Raw genomic sequence first — 15760 nt, forward strand, 5'->3', positions numbered from 1 at the left:
ATTGAAAACTTCCTTTTACTATGCGTATGAGCTGTGCCAAGCTGCATGGAGCCCTGATCTCAGCCTCACCACCTAAGTGCTGCTATAATGTAAATAACAATAAAAATACTGCTCCAAAGTAGTTATGGCCCCATGAAATTGCTGAACTATGGTGACATTTCTGTTCCGAAACTGTCAGTGGGAAATGCAAATCTATGTCTGACTGCTGCCTCTAATTTAGCCTCAGCAATTTCTTCCATTTTGGCTCTGTTGCATAAGCCGTAGCTTCAAGTTAACTCAATTTTGATATTAAAGGCAGAGGTTTCTGGAACATGAACACAGATAAATTGTATTCTCCACACACCACTGGAAAAAGTTCTTTTTTCACTGCTTTAAGATTTAGAGCTGTACCTGGAGATAGGGTCCTAGGCGCTCTTTATCTCTCAGAGGGGAACTGTGTGGTGCCATCCTGTGGATTTCTATAGCTAACTGGAAATAGATTAATGAGAAGCGGGAAGTAGGCTAGAGCAGAAAGAAAGTTTAGGGGTGGGAGGAAGCTGTTTTCTGAAGAAGAACATACTGAATTGATTTTCTCCTATGAGGTAGCGTGTGTAACTAAAAACAAACAAAAAAAATTTGTTGAAGGCTGAATTTCCCAGCTTTCATGGGACGATTGTATAAAGAGAAACATACAGTCTTTGTGCCAAACAGTTTACGGTCTAATTGAACTCTTCTGAGCTGCTTCTCCTTTGTCTAAAGATAGACAACCTTCCTTCTGGGGAGCCAGAAGAAAGGAGAGAGTTCCCTTTTCATCTGCTTGAAGACAGGCTCCTGAGAACAATACACCAGGTGTGACACATTCAGGTCATTATCTTGTTTTCAGTACTCCATCCCAACAAGTTTCTCTTTGGAGGGTGTCTTCATTTCCAGAGAGCTTATGCTAAACTCCTGGGAAGATCAGGGCTTAGTTTGGGAGGAGGCTAAAAAGAATGAATGTAGAGAGTAGTGAAAATCAATGGGTGCCTTACTTCTATTTTGAAAGGAACATGGTGGAGGAAGAAGATAACAGCTGATTGTAGGAAAAGATTAAAACAGGGAAAAGACAGCCAGAAGGGACATGGGATCTGTTACAAGCCACCTGTGAGAGCTGAGCTTCAGTGGGAAAGGTCTGAGCAGAAGGTGTTGTCCCCCTGCAGTGGCATGATTTGGCTGTTATCCAGGTAAGTGCTTATTTGGGCTTCCCCTCTGATGCCAGAGTGAGGGCAGCAAGAGATCTTCCCTAGGTCTGAGGAAAACATCGCTCCTATTGGCAAGTGTTACAGAAATTGAGGGGAAGAAAATACAGAAAGGCTCCCTCTTGCTTCAGTTATTTCACGGGACTGTGACCGTCTCTCTGTGATGACTTTTTGCAGCCAGTCTCTTCTGTAGCAGTGCTGAAATGTCCACTAGAATTTTCTATTATGCATTTGTCTATTTATGTGAATAATTCTTCCTGCAGCGCTTGATAAAGAGAAAATCTCTGATGTTTTCTGATGAGAAGAAACCTCATCCCAATCTGTTGCCTCACTGTGAGGGATGCTGCCTAAAACCTCTCTGCATCTAGCTATATTAAATTCACTGCCTTCTCTTGTCAGCTAAATCTGCAGTTTTGTCGGAGGGGGCGATCAGATTTGTTTGGCACAATCTGTTCTTTATGAACCCAAGCTGCTTATTGCTCGCTGCGTTGCTCTCTCGTAAGGTTCTGACATATTGATCCTCCTGCTACGAGAGCCAGGCTTGGAGCTGCGCTCGCTCGCTCGCGACGGCAGTGACAAATGGGTGGCCACAGCTTCAGGGGCCCTTGCCTGAGGCAGGCTGGCACAGCCAGAGAGCACAGGACACATGTGAAAGAGGAGGAAAGGTTACAATGCTGCAATGAATATTTGATTATGACCTATAAGGATGAGTGAAGAAAGAGATTTTGTGTGGGCCACTACCCTCGCTTACAGACGCCAGGTCTGTGTGTACTTGCTCATTGAGCAGCTAGAAAAGAACGAAGCTGCTTTTTCAGATACTGTTTGGAAAAGCCAAGGGGAAAGGGCTGGGGAAAGTGGATTAAGAAAGAGTAAATGGAATCATACCTCTTCCTAAAACAAGTTTATTAAGCAAGTTGTCTGCAGACACCAACCAACTTCCTTATATCTGTGTCCTGGCTTTATCCATTTTGTGTACCAGGACAAGAACAGTGCTGAGAAGCTGAGGCACCTTTTCCCTCCCCGCATAGCCCAGGGTGCCAGCCCCTATTCCCCTGCTGTATGATGCTGCTAACAACAACAGATCCTGTCTTCCAAAATGCCTTGAAGAAATGACTGAGCTACAAGTTGCTTTAGGACAGGCCAGATTTCTGTGGGTTTTGTGCTTTCTGTAAGGGTCCTCATGGCTCTATTCCTCAGCAGGTGGGCCCTCATGTGGGAGCATGTGCAGGAGCTGCCTAGGTTTGGTTGGTGGCTCTGCTGGCCTGTGTCTATCCCTTGCTGTGTTACCTTGCTGAGGTACAATCTGCTGGTCAGTGTTCGTCTGTATGCTCCTTCCATGGTTTCTGTGCTGGTTTGTGGTGCAGACAGCCTGCAGCTTCAGAGCTTGCCTTTCTGCTACAGCAGCAGAGATCTTTGCTCCTGAGGCATCTACCTTTACTACCTATGGTAGCTGTCCTGTTATCAGGAGCTTCTTGGAGAGATGAAGTGCAGTGGGACTTCAGATGCGGGGGATGAGCTTCCCTAGCATGGAAAAAAAAGTGTAATCCTCTGGGCAGTGTGTTCTTTACCTCCTGTCTCCAGTCAAGTCAGGGGGAATGTGCTCTTGGGCTCCAGCCTGTGGTCAGGAAGGCTTTGGACCTGACACCTCCCCAGGTATGCCTCCAGGGAGCTGGGTATGGAGATGCGTTGCACTCTCCATATCTTTGATCTCTCCCAAGCCAGAAGGCTTTACACAAGACCAGGTGTGTAGTAAGGTACAGACTGATGTCTCTGGGTCTTGAGCTGAGCCCCTGAAATCATCCACTCCTTCCTTTTGAGAAGTCACTCAACTCCCTGAAATCAGGAACACGCTCTCTTCCTTGCCACAAGTGCTGGCCTGTTGATTTTGCACATCCACACACGCATACACCCAGGCACACGTCCTGTAATTAACACCCACTGCCAACTGCACATCTTGATACCCAATCATTCCTCAAATGTATGTTTTGCCCTTTGGTTCCTCCTGCCTCTGCAGTTCATAGGAGAATGGCAACCGTCAGTTCTCCTCCCTCTGCCTCTGCACTCGCTGCAGTCTGTGGTCCATTGTCCACACCGATATCCCCGCGTCTGAGATGCATGCCGTTGTCCGCCTGTTTTACAAGTGGCTGTGGGAGTCCTGTCAGCAGGCTTAGTCTGGGGCTACCGCCTTCTGAGCTGACAAAGTTAAGGCTGAGGAAAAATCTGCAAATGAATTCAAAATTAATTCATCCTTAGACCTTCTAGCACCTGACTGTGGTGTTTGCTTGTAAAAGCTTAGCTTTTCGTGGTGGCCCTGAGCCCTGGGGTGGCTGCTGGCTTCTTCACCTGCGTGAGCAGCTGGTGGGCTCCCCTCTCCTGCCAGCCTGCATGTGTGAGTTGTCTCTTGTCTGGCACCCCTCCGCTCCCTTCACATGCTGCGCTTGCCCATCTTATTTCTGATGAGCTCACTTTCTGAGAAGTGAGCGCTGGGGGCTGCTCATTTCTGCCCTGGAGACCAGCACTCAGGAGCAGCTCAGCACTTCCTAGTCATCTGGTCCCAGTAGCGTGGTGGGATTATATCCAGCCTGCATCACCTCTGTCTAAAAGTTTCCTGGGGACTGAGGGCTCAGCCTCTTCCAGGAGCAGCATCTCCCCTTGCCTCTGTAACTTGGTCACTGACCTGACTTTAATACAACTTTTTAAAGAATGCGTTTGTATCTAGTAAGCCCTTGAGTACAGCAGAGTCCCTTTTATATTGAAATTCAGGCTCCTCAATAACATTTTATTATGAGGTTTGCTATTTTTGGAATTGCTGTTACTCTGTTATGAACAAGACGCCTAACATCTTTTGATATGAAATCATTAAGGGCACAGCAGAGTTCATTACAGGGGCATTTCTCTGGATTATGAACAAATCAATACCACATACTAATATCACAGCCTAGTACCTGGCTTCAGTTGTGAATAGCACATCCAGAAAAGGAGATAGAATTCTTCTGGCCTCTTGTGCTCCTCTTTCAGTATCTTATTTACTATTTTCCCCCAAGCTGTTGTGATGGATTTATGAGTAGACAAAATGCAGAGGTTGCCTTTCCTTGAGCTACCTGAATATTGTAGCTTTTAAAATACAGAAGAAAGAAATAACTAGCTTAAGTTCTCGATATTGCAGTAACCTCGGATGCAGAATGACTTCTCCGCTGCTGTCAGTGGAGCCCCTTGGAAGTGAATCCACAGAGAACTAAGGCCTGAAGCACTAACTGGTTATATTTAGCTGATTACATTCAGAGCTTTAAATAAGTTTCAGATGTTTTGAGATGCGAAAACATGTGGGGGAGGGAGGTGGGAGGGAAGAAAAAAAAAAGATAATTTATTAAATGTCTCCACTAGAATGAGGAGCTCTGGAAGGGGCTGTGCAGGGGCTGCGGTGGCCACCGCCATCCTGGAAGAGGTCCCAGCTTTGCCCCAGATGTCTGGGGCTTGGGGCCCTAAGCCTGGAGCTGGCTCGGCCCTCTGCGGTCGAGACAAGGGATGTGCTCGGCATGGCTGGTGGCTGCAGGGTGGGCTGAGCTCCTTCTCCCCCCTGCTCAGCGTGGCTGGGCTTGGTAGTCGCTTGCTGCTCTGGCTTTTGCTCCAGCCACCAAGAACTGTGTCCTGAGATGTCTCCTGCTGCAGCTGAAATCAGGGTAATTTCAACACCTTGCTGCTCACCGCGCTCTCGCAGTACGTGATGCCCACTTCATTCAGTAACAGTTCAGGTGGCTGTAACCAAAGTTGTTGAGGCCAATGGCATCCGTTTCTCTTTATTTATTACAAGCAATTATTCATCAGTGGAATTCAATTATTACTTTTTGCCTTTTTAAAATGTTGCTTAAGGGACAGGAACAACCATTTGTCTGGGCTACATTTAATGCTAAGTGGATCCAAAGGGGGGTTTTCTTTAAGCCACTGCAACAACAACAACAACAACAACAAGTTAGTGAAGTGTGGAGCTGTAGGCCTTCTCTGTAATGATCTGAAGCACTCAAGCCATTATTAACTTAATGCTTTCATTTACTACATCGTTCCTGGAGGAAGACCTCCTGGTCAAATTGCTATTGTGCCTTTAAAAAAGTAAAGTTAATAATTGCTTCAGCTGCACAGCTCATTATTAGGAAAGGCCTACAGCTCAGAGCAGCACTAATTTTGCTTCTTCGCTTTTAAATTTTCAGGGTGAATTTAAGGAAAACTTCTTGTTATACTTCCAGCCCAGACATTAGGTATTCCATTACTGTGTATAAATTATGAACTCAATTATAAAAGTTCCAAACTTCCACTTTCTTTAGAAACAGGAGGCTTGAGGGCTTCTCTATATTGCAAAACATCATTGTATTGATAAGCAATTGAGCAGAACCCTGTTAGCTGGTATGTGGTGGCTGATCAATATTGGTAGAAGCATCCCATTTCATCAGCACAGGCTTCAATTGCGAGTAGCTGGCACTGCTCTGATTGCCATTTCCCTGTTTTTTCCATTCACTGGACGTTTTCTCCCTTCCCTCTCCCAGTCCTATCTAGAAAGGAACACACTTTGGCCTTGGTAAAAAAAACACTTGCCAGCAGCTTTGGGTAAATAGCTGGAGATAATGGGGCTTTAATGATGTTCTTGTACCTTGTGAACTGCTGGGGACAGTTGCTGCCTGTCTCTGCTGGTTTCTGACCCTTGGTGCTGGGGGGGGGAGGGGGCTGGGAATTGTCCTACAAGCGCAGGCAAGGAAACTGAGGCACCAGATAAGGGACTTGGCAAGGTTCAGTGATGAATCTGATCTTTGCACTGATCTTGTTAAGGCCTGTCCCTAACCATACACCCTAAGGTGAAGCATTTCTGTTTCCACGAGAGACGCGAGCAATTTCATTACATAGGGACGGAGGAAGGGAGCCTCCCTGACTAACGTGACCAGCCTGGGGAAAGCAAAGAGAGGATGGGACAGGATGGACCCAAAGCACACTGGCACTGGAGGAAAGACTCCTGCTGAATGCCGTGCACTTGGGATTGGATCTCTGGAGAGGTGTTGGTAAGGATAGGGACATTTATGTTAATCTCCAAAATAATTTAAAGCTTGGAGATACCACTGTGGCGAACCAAGAGCTCCTGATAGAAAAGGTGGAAAGTGGCACGTAGAGAAGGGTCTACACCAAATGGTGGGTCCTGAGCACAGCTATTCTAACGCTTGACCTGAGTCCATTAAGGCACTGATTTTTTTTTTAACGTAGTTCTTTTCATTTCTTTGAGTGCTTCAATTAGACCTACTTTTAAAAGAGGGGGGTCTGACTTTCAGAGTGGGTATTTGGCATTAGTTCTTTCTATCTCAAATCAAGCCTGTGCAGTGGGGGGGAGGGGTTAATCCAAAATCATTAGTGCCTATGGAAAGCCTTGACCACACTCTTTGCTGCTTTCTTTGAAGTTTGCTGTTAACTGCCTGTGTCTTGTACTCCCAGAAGTATATGCGCTTTTAGCTTTTTGTCAGCTGTTCCACTCCATTCTTTGATCACTGTTCATTCGGCTCCTGAAAGCAGAAAATAATGAACCCATTTTATTAAAACACTTGCCTCACATTTGGGAGGGATAAATGAAGGACTTTCCTGCATGAATATTCTGGTTCAGCAGTTATAAGACATTATATTCGCTGCAGACCACGGAGACCAGGCACATTGGAAAAGAAACTGTGGGGAAACTCATGTGGTGCTCAGGGGCTCCCCGTCTTCACCCCGGCTATGTGCAGAGGAGGGCACCGACTCGCAGGCCAAACCTCTGATGATGCATATTCCTTTACAGTGCACCCCCAAGCACCGTGGGGTTGCGCCCCGATTGCTCCGGGCACGTGCCCACGCAATTCTGTGCCAGATGAGGTGGGGGGCCTGTGGCTGCAACTCGACAATTTCTGGTGCACAGGTCCTTCTTCCGTACCAGAGACGTTTACGTGGCCAAACAGCTCATGGTGCTGATCCTGCTGGAAGCAAATCCCACAGCCAGGCTGGGGATCCTTGTGTGCAGCTGCTCCTGGCAGGGTAGGACGGGCCCTTGGGGAGCAGCCTGCTCTGCAGCCACCTTTGAGCGTGGGGACACGCAGATCTGAGGCAGGACAAGGGTGCGTTCAGTGAGAGGCGGGGGAAGGAGAGGTGGGAAGCTGGCGCTTTGCAGGCGGGTGACCTACAAGTCTGGAAGACGTGTGTTTGTGGAGAAGAAGAAATAAGATGGGGGGTAGGAAACCTAATGCTATGAGCCTTGGGTTTATGTCCCCTGTGTATTTCCACAGGGGAGTGTTGAGGAGAAAGAGGTGAAGGTTGATATGAGACTGACTCCCATGGAAATACCGAGCTGTTTCTAAGTTCTAGCCAAACCTGCAGCCTGTTGCCCTGCAGCTCCCCCCGGGTGGCCTGTTGGGAGATCGTCTCCCTGAAGCCAAAGATAGTGTCTTATCTCTTTTTCCCTTTGTTTAAAAAAAAAAAAAAAAGTCTTATGTGCTGGAGGTGCACAAGGCTGAGGTCTGCAGGAAGATCTAAAAGCTCTTTGAGTATCTAAGGCTTGGGTACCTCAAACAGCTTTTCTTAGCAGAACTTAATAAGACAAATTAATCCTGGACACTCAACTGGTCTAAGGCACCCCATGCTGCCTCGCCATTTTAAGTCACTTTGAAGTTAATGAAAAGTCTCCCACAGACTTCAATGGGCGCCACGTCAAACTGTGCAGATCTTTAAAGCTGAATTCTCAGCCACGTGCCCCTTCTCCTTGCTTTTCAAATATCTCTATTGCGCTGTTCATATTGGACAATTAAAAATGCCTTCTCACTGAATAGGAGGGGAAAAAAAAGGGCTCGGGAAAACAAAGTCGTGATAGATTATGACCTAATCATATGACATAGGACTAGATTGTGACATAAACAGGCTAAAGTGGGAATCAAAGGCATCATCTGGGCAGTCAGAGCCAGTGCTGGGCAGGGACAACATTGCTCTGGAGATGTCTGACTGGCGAAGTTCCTGGAGTAAGAAAATATCAGTCTTATTAAGCTCTAGAGGGTACACATGGTTCCCTTGGAGTAGGGACTAAGTAGAAATGCTACTTTCATACTAGGATCAGTTCTGAAGTTAGATACTACTTGAGATTAAACGACTTTCAGAGGCATATAGACTATTTTTAGGGGATAGATGGCAGGGTTAGTTTGTTTGCGTTGTTTTTGTTTTGTTTTTGTTTTTTGCTCCTCTAGAGCTGTTTGCAGGGAAAGAGGTAGCTTGGATTCTAGATTCTCATAGTTTATTATCAAAAAAATGTAGATTTCTAGTCACAGGCCTAGTTAAGTATCACTTTGGAAACTTATTAAAGCTATGGGGTTATCCATGGTTGTAACTATGGTTTTCAGAGCTTTATTATTATTATTAGTTATATAGACGAAAAGCATATAGAAGAACTCCATCTTGAATATCAAATTCTGGACTGCACTTGGGGAAAAGGCATGGGGGAGGGGGGAAGCACATTTCGCTCAGTACATCACCCTGTGCTGAGACTGTCACAGAGATTGCTTTTCATGGCCAAACTCCTTGTAAAATGTAAGGCCTGAGACTCATTATGGAAAAGCACTTGAAATACTTCCTGCAGATGGACTCAGAATTATGATCAAGATTTTTTTTGTTTGTTTTTCTTTAACTGTGGTTTCAAGGCATGATAAGCTTTTCAAGTGTACAGATAACTTGGTGTTGATGCTCCAGTTAGAAGCAGGAACTTGGACTCAACAACTACACATTTTTCCTGTACTTTAATGAACTCCTCTCCTATCACATGCTTCTTGGTCACTGCTTCATTTTTATATGACAGTAACATGTTAAGACTCCTGACCGAGGCCCCCCTGTGCCTCAGGGAGGTAGTAATCTAGGTGGCTGCAATGCTTTTGTTGCATTTTCAGCTTTTTTCTTTTCTAGTTTCAAATTAATGTGAGCTTTACTACATTCTTTCAAAATAAAGTAGGAAATTTTCAAAAATGCTTTATTTATAAAGCAAATAAATGACTACAGAGCAGCAGTGGAGTCTTTGTTATTTCAGTAGTCTTCCAATTGATAGATTTCTGCATTTAATTAAGGGCTACACTTTCAGTAGCATGACTTCTCGTTTTGCTGCTTCTGCCTATCTGTTGATTATGCTATATATTGATTATGCATTTTTCCTATGTCTGTGTGCATGCATGTGTCCCACACTGGCTTTACAAATTATGGTTGTTGTGAGCATATTTAATGGATCTTCTAAAAGAGATCTAGCAGGTTAGAAAGCAGATCCAACATGCTTATGTTATTAATGGCTGCAGAAGCAAGCACAGGGGAAATGGCAGCAGAAAGGGAATTACTTTCAGAGCTTTCATAGTCACCAAAGAGCAAGGGTGAAATCTGGGATTTATAGAAAGCCATTAAAAAATTTGCTGACTTTTTTGGAACAGGATTAAACTCTGGTTCTGTTCTTAACTCTTCCAAGGAGAAAAGTCTGGAGACAATCCTTCATATGAAGGCCTTAATTATTCATGATAAACTGTTTGTTCAACCACGTTGCAGGACTTGGGGTGGGGGGTGGGACATTTTTGCATTTGCAAACTCTTGAGGAAAAGTCACAATGCAAGCAGGGTGCTTGATGTGCTGCAAGGAGCAATTTTCATGTTTGCTCTGACTTAGTGTTGCTCCTTTCTCCTTTGCTGCTCTTTGTGTAACAGCTGTCTGACAGAGTGATACCAGGCTGAGTGTCACTGGCTTCCACTGCGCTGAGTTTTCTGCCCCAGAAGCAGTAATCAGAGCAACTTTTAAATTCTGAACGAGGCCTGCTTTGTTTTTGCAAATTGCATCTTCACTGTAGTATTTAAGGGCAATAGCTTTTCTCATCAGACAACTCAACCTTGGGTTGGCATCTGCTTTGAAAGGAAACGTATTCTAAGCAGAAAGACAAATTAGAAACTTTGCTTTTACAGCTAGAAATAAAGTACTAGTAGTTCATCTAGTCCAATCCCTTGGCCCTGATGCAGGACTGCTGTCTGCATGGCATAGGGCACAGCTACCTCAGCAGGGGTAACAGCCTGGGCGATTGCACTTTCTCAGCACAGCTCACAGAACAAAGGTAGACTCTTCTTGGCGTTTGAGCTTTCTCTGAACAAATTAGCACGTATCTTCATGTAACGCTCCACTGGAACATGAAAACGTGTCCTAAAGGAAGGAGTTCAGTTTGGAAAGGTCATCCACTATTTCATAGTGTCCCTTTTAACACATAGCCTGAAAGAGAAGTAAATCTTTTTTTTTTTCCCTCCCCCTTCCCTAATGCATTTGGCTAGATAACATGGAAGGCTTATAGAACATAAGCTATCCAACCAACTATGAAACAAATGCTGCAATTAATTGCTTAATTCTTTTTGCATTAGTATAAACCATATCGGTTTAAAATGTCTTCAATGAAGAACTGCTGAATATGGGAAAGTTTATCTACTGTCTCACTATAATAAATTGAAAAGCAAGTTCAAGTGTAAAGAGTTGTGGGGTGATAGCTTTAGCTAAAGGCAAGCTTTCCTGCAACTTATTTTTTTGAGGCAACCTTGTTTTAAGGTTTGTGGATAAAGTTTGACTCAGTAACAACACTAACTAATCAGCAACTGCCAAGAGCTTGACTGTACCAAGTAATAACAGGCTCCAAGTTAAGGGATTATCATCTGTTCCAGAGTGTTCTCTATGAGGCTGCAGTAGCTATGATTTGTCCTTTATTTGCATACAGGCTAAAACTGCTTTTAAACAAAATCTTGAGCAGGCACAAATGTATGAATTGCCTTCCTCTATGGCAGGGGAAGATGAGCATGTCTGCCTGTGTACACGTAGTCTTGCAATGGGAGTGATGTGTTATCTAGATGTCAGGTAATGGCATGAAACAAGGGTCACCCTTCACTTGTTGACATCAGAAGGGACCTGGATCTAACCCTTCTCCCTCCCTGGTGAGGGGGAGAAGAGGGTCCTTGACACCATCTCTTGGCAGGTACCGCTCACAGTTCGCTTCTTGGCGTTTTGGTCCAGCAGCAGGGGAGCACGGAGCACCCTCAGCTCAGCCAGGCGCTCCTGTACAAGCACCTGCAGCACAATAGGAAGAGAAGCTAATAAAATGACTAACAGGTCAAAAGCTTGCATCTATTCCAGGTGAGGAGCAGCATGGAGTGCTTGGCAGGATCAAGACTCTGATCCTGCTCACAGTAGCCTGTGTAAATTCTCACAGAAGTTTTACTGTCTTCACTGGGAACACTTGCCTAAGTTTTACCTAAGTGCAGGAAGGGACAGATGAGCACTGCTCCATCTGACCTACTGTTTTTTGTAATAGAGCAGCCACAGCGTCTTATAAAAATGAAGTTGTGGTAGAGACTAAGTTGCCTTGAACTGCACTGGAAAGCATACTCTACTAGCTGAATTATTCCAGAACTATTCTGAAGTCATGTCTGATTCTTACCAACCTAACTTACCCCCTTCCCTATTGCTGACATGCAGAACTTTAGTCCTATCTTCCTAACCCACCCTTCCTACCTGGCATGAAACAGAGAAAGAATTATCAGTTAATAGTACTTCTGACTGCAAAGGCAGAAGGAAAGGCCAAGATCCAAAAACATGCTTAACCCTATCCAGCAACTGTAGGAAGGCTACAGGGAAAGGCCCTCTTTATTTCAGTATTTTTCATAGACAAATGGACGGTATTTTATAAATTAAAGCTTTATTTTTGCCAGCAGAAACATCTAAGAGTTCAAAAAGAAGTACTGATTTAAAAAGAAACATCCAAACTTTTAATTTAATCTCCAATTCTCGATTAAGTGGACTTCATCTTTCATTGGTTTCTTTGAAAGAGGTTAGTGGATGGTGGCAGTGTTTTGTTCAGAAAATAAAAATCTCTGAATGGTTGCAGTACATTTAAAGGCTTGCATCCTTTAACCCCTGAAGTCCAGTTTCAAGCTGAGTATTAGAGGTATGATCCACATGTCTTGCAGTATACTTTTTGCATCTCATTTCTCCAGAGGAGCATAATTCAAAAGCTTCTCAATCAAATCCACGTGGGCTAGGAGCATTCTGCGACAGCAGTATCTCTTCAAACCAAGAGCATCCAGGGCATCTCTATTAATGAACAAGAAACAACAGCAAAAAAAAAAAAAAAAGAAGTATTTTTAAGTGCTCCTAAGCAACACACTGATTAGTTTGAGCTTAGTCATAGAGGAAAGCTTGTTTGCAGTTTAATTTACTGAGAAATTTAGCATGAGCTGCTAATGTTCTTTTTCATTACTGCCATTGACAGGGTGTTTGCCTGTTCTTCCAGCCTGCAGAAGCACACATCTTCTGTTAAATATGTCGTTTAAGTGACATAACTACCAACTTTCAGAGGTAAGACTGCACAATTCCCATCAGAACAGAACTGTAATAGATGAGGTCTTAACAATTTCCTCTTCTGAACTAGCCCACCACATGGGCATAAGTTTGTCATGAAGTAGCAGGTTTAAGTGAGATGCAAGTATTTTGGTTTTGGAAATAAATTTCTGGTCTTCACAGCTAAAAAGAAACTTGAAAATGGTATGTTTTAAACCCCAATTATTTTATAACTGTAACTCAGTCTTCCTCCTCAAACATGAATTTGTAGAAAAAGAGAGGAGTTGATCTGGTTAAAAATCTGAGCAATCAAGAGGTGTGAACATAGATAACAGTAATACAGTTCTGAAACATGTAAAGTCATTGCCTCCCCTCTTAAAATCCTGGACAATCCGTAACTGTCTGTGTTATGTACACCTCCTGCAAGCTTTATGGTAGAAGGTAGCACAAACTTCTCATTAAAGCACTAGACAGTCACCTGACATGAGAAGTAAGGAGTCCCCTTTAATCTCTAAGCACTCTTGTGAAATAGGCAAGTATCCTCAGTTTTACAGAAAAGCTATTTCACAAGATGACTTTGTGATGTAAGCCACATTAAGGAGTGAAATATACATAGAAATTAAAATTAGTAACTCATAATGCAAACTGTCCCATTTATGGATAACATGCTAATTCTGAGGAAGGATAAAACCCTCTACAGTTTTGGTAAAAGGTTGTTTGGCTTCATGCAGTACAGCCTAAGCACACGGAATAAACCTGCAACTTCTGTGATGTTGTCAGTTAGTCTTTTACCAACAACAGAGGACTGCTCCTGCAGTTTGTCTGCAACGTTCTCAGTCTCTTGAGGTGCTTAAATAGAATGATTTTCATTCCAGAACTAGCATTTGCAAAAGTTAAAGTGTATAAAGAGGCTCCTGTACATTAGAAAAAACAATGTTTAATAAATAACATTACATGATACTTCTGAAACGGTTGAGAACAAAAACATCTGATGCCTAATACATAAGATTTAAGAGCTATTTAGAAAGTTCTGAACTTTCAAGTGCAGTTATTGGAGATACAGAATACTAATCTTAACTATAACTTCAGAAGTCATATATACTATAATGTTTCAGCTAAAACAGTATCAACACTGCAGTTCTTTTCCCCCTTCTCCTGTAGCTTCCAAGGACTTGAGAAAAAGAGCAGTTTTAAGGGACAAAGGTTTTTTCTTTTTTTTAACCATAAATTGCTTAGACAAGTTTGATTTCTTCCATTCTATCCATCTGCTTCTTAAGTTATCATTAATAGTGATTTTAACACTGCACCATAACATTTTAACTGTTCAATATCCACTAACTCTACTTCTGACCTTGTAATACCATAACTATTAGCCTGAATAGTCACCCCAGAATTACAACAACGACCATAGCAATTGTTTTCCAAATAAGTATTTATCAATAACAATGCACATCTCTGTCCTGTACAAATGCAGAGGAATACTAAAGACAAAATGAAAAAAATTAAAATGTAATATTTGGAAAGTAAGAAGTCTTAAGTGCCACCAGAATAGCTATGATAAATTTCAGCATTAATGAGTAGCTGCAAATCATTTCTCACATGTTATGCTTTTTAACTGCATACATGAAAAACAAATCGGGTGCAGGAACTTTCTAGATAACTTTAATTTAACCACTGCAGTATCCTGCTCAGCTATATTTGACAAATTCTGAGATTTAAATACACTTCCAAAAAGGCCCCTCACAGAAGCGGTGAGACTCAGGAAAGGCAATGAATGATTTTCGATAATTTGTTTAATGAAACTCATAAATGCTGGGGGGAAACATGATGGGACAGGACATCTTTTCTTCCAGCCTGCAGAAGCACAGAGATGAATTATAACTTCCTGCGAGATAAGGATTAAAAAGGCTTAGATAAGGCTTAAAAAACACAGCATTCCTTCCCTGCCTATTCTGTGCTCCATGGTTTAGCGTTTGACAAAAGAGAGTCCTAAACCATAAAGACTTGTTCAGATTTGCCCTAGAGAAGGGGTAGTGAAATCTGTGTGGTTTATATACATTTTTCTGGCAGTTCATAGACATAAGTCAATTTTAAAACCTATTAGTAACCCTAACCATTTGAATAAAAAGCAAATGCTCTTTCCATAAGTTATGCTTATTGCTAACCACAGCAAAGACAGACACAAGGCAACATTCTACTGAAGCGTTTTGCCGTGACTTCAGGAAGTTCCCAAACTTCTAAGATGGTGTTTTCCGTTCTCTTGATTTGTAAAGGTCTTTTTTTTTCCTTCATTCTTAAACTTGATGACAATATAAACGTCTCATAGAGTTACTTTTCACTGACTCTTTTAAAGCGGCCCCACCATAGCTAGACTCTCCCTGAACTATTAAAAGATAATTCTGATCGTGCAAAGGATATGTACACTGCTTAAAATAGAAGCATTATGGTTATCAGTCAGGTACTTAGAACAGTTAAACTGTCCCCCGCCCCACCTCCAGACCAGGGTTTTGAAATAAAATTAGCAAAATTAGATAGCAAACATGAAATGCTTTTACAAAAACTTAAGAGGTATATGTTGTTACCGAGGCTAGTTATTTCTTCCACTTGTAACTCACTTCCTTTCCTCCCCTGAAAAAAAGGGGAGGAGGCAATACCAACATAATGCACAGATGCAAAAATTGATTGTACCTGCTTCTTCCCCTCCTGTACAAAGTTAAATGTTTGAAACTGTTAGAGTCTCAAGGATGACTTGACAATTTCCATGCTGCCACCCAGAAAGATTCAATAGCTAAATGAGCGCTTCCTTACCTCTTTATTTAACCAGAGCTTGCTTTGAAGTTATAACAGTTATCACCAGAATATATTTATGTTTCTAGGTTCTTTATAGGCACTTCGTTATGCACTGATCCTGCACTTACCTTCTTAATGCATTGTGCCATCTCACCTAAAATGAGAGTGAAAGAAATACAGGAATAATACCCACCCTTCTGTATACTCTGCTTGCAGAAGGCCGAGATAGGCTTCCCACTTGTTTCCAACTATTTTGCCGCAGGTGAAACATCTGACCGGGATGATCATCTTTACACGGTAACTGTAACACCTACAGATATATAAAGATACAATATAATACTTCTGCGAAGTGACTGCGCACCCCATTCACCTATGCA

This window comes from Struthio camelus, chromosome 5, assembly GCF_040807025.1.
Source record: "Struthio camelus isolate bStrCam1 chromosome 5, bStrCam1.hap1, whole genome shotgun sequence".
Lineage (NCBI taxonomy): Eukaryota > Metazoa > Chordata > Aves > Struthioniformes > Struthionidae > Struthio > Struthio camelus.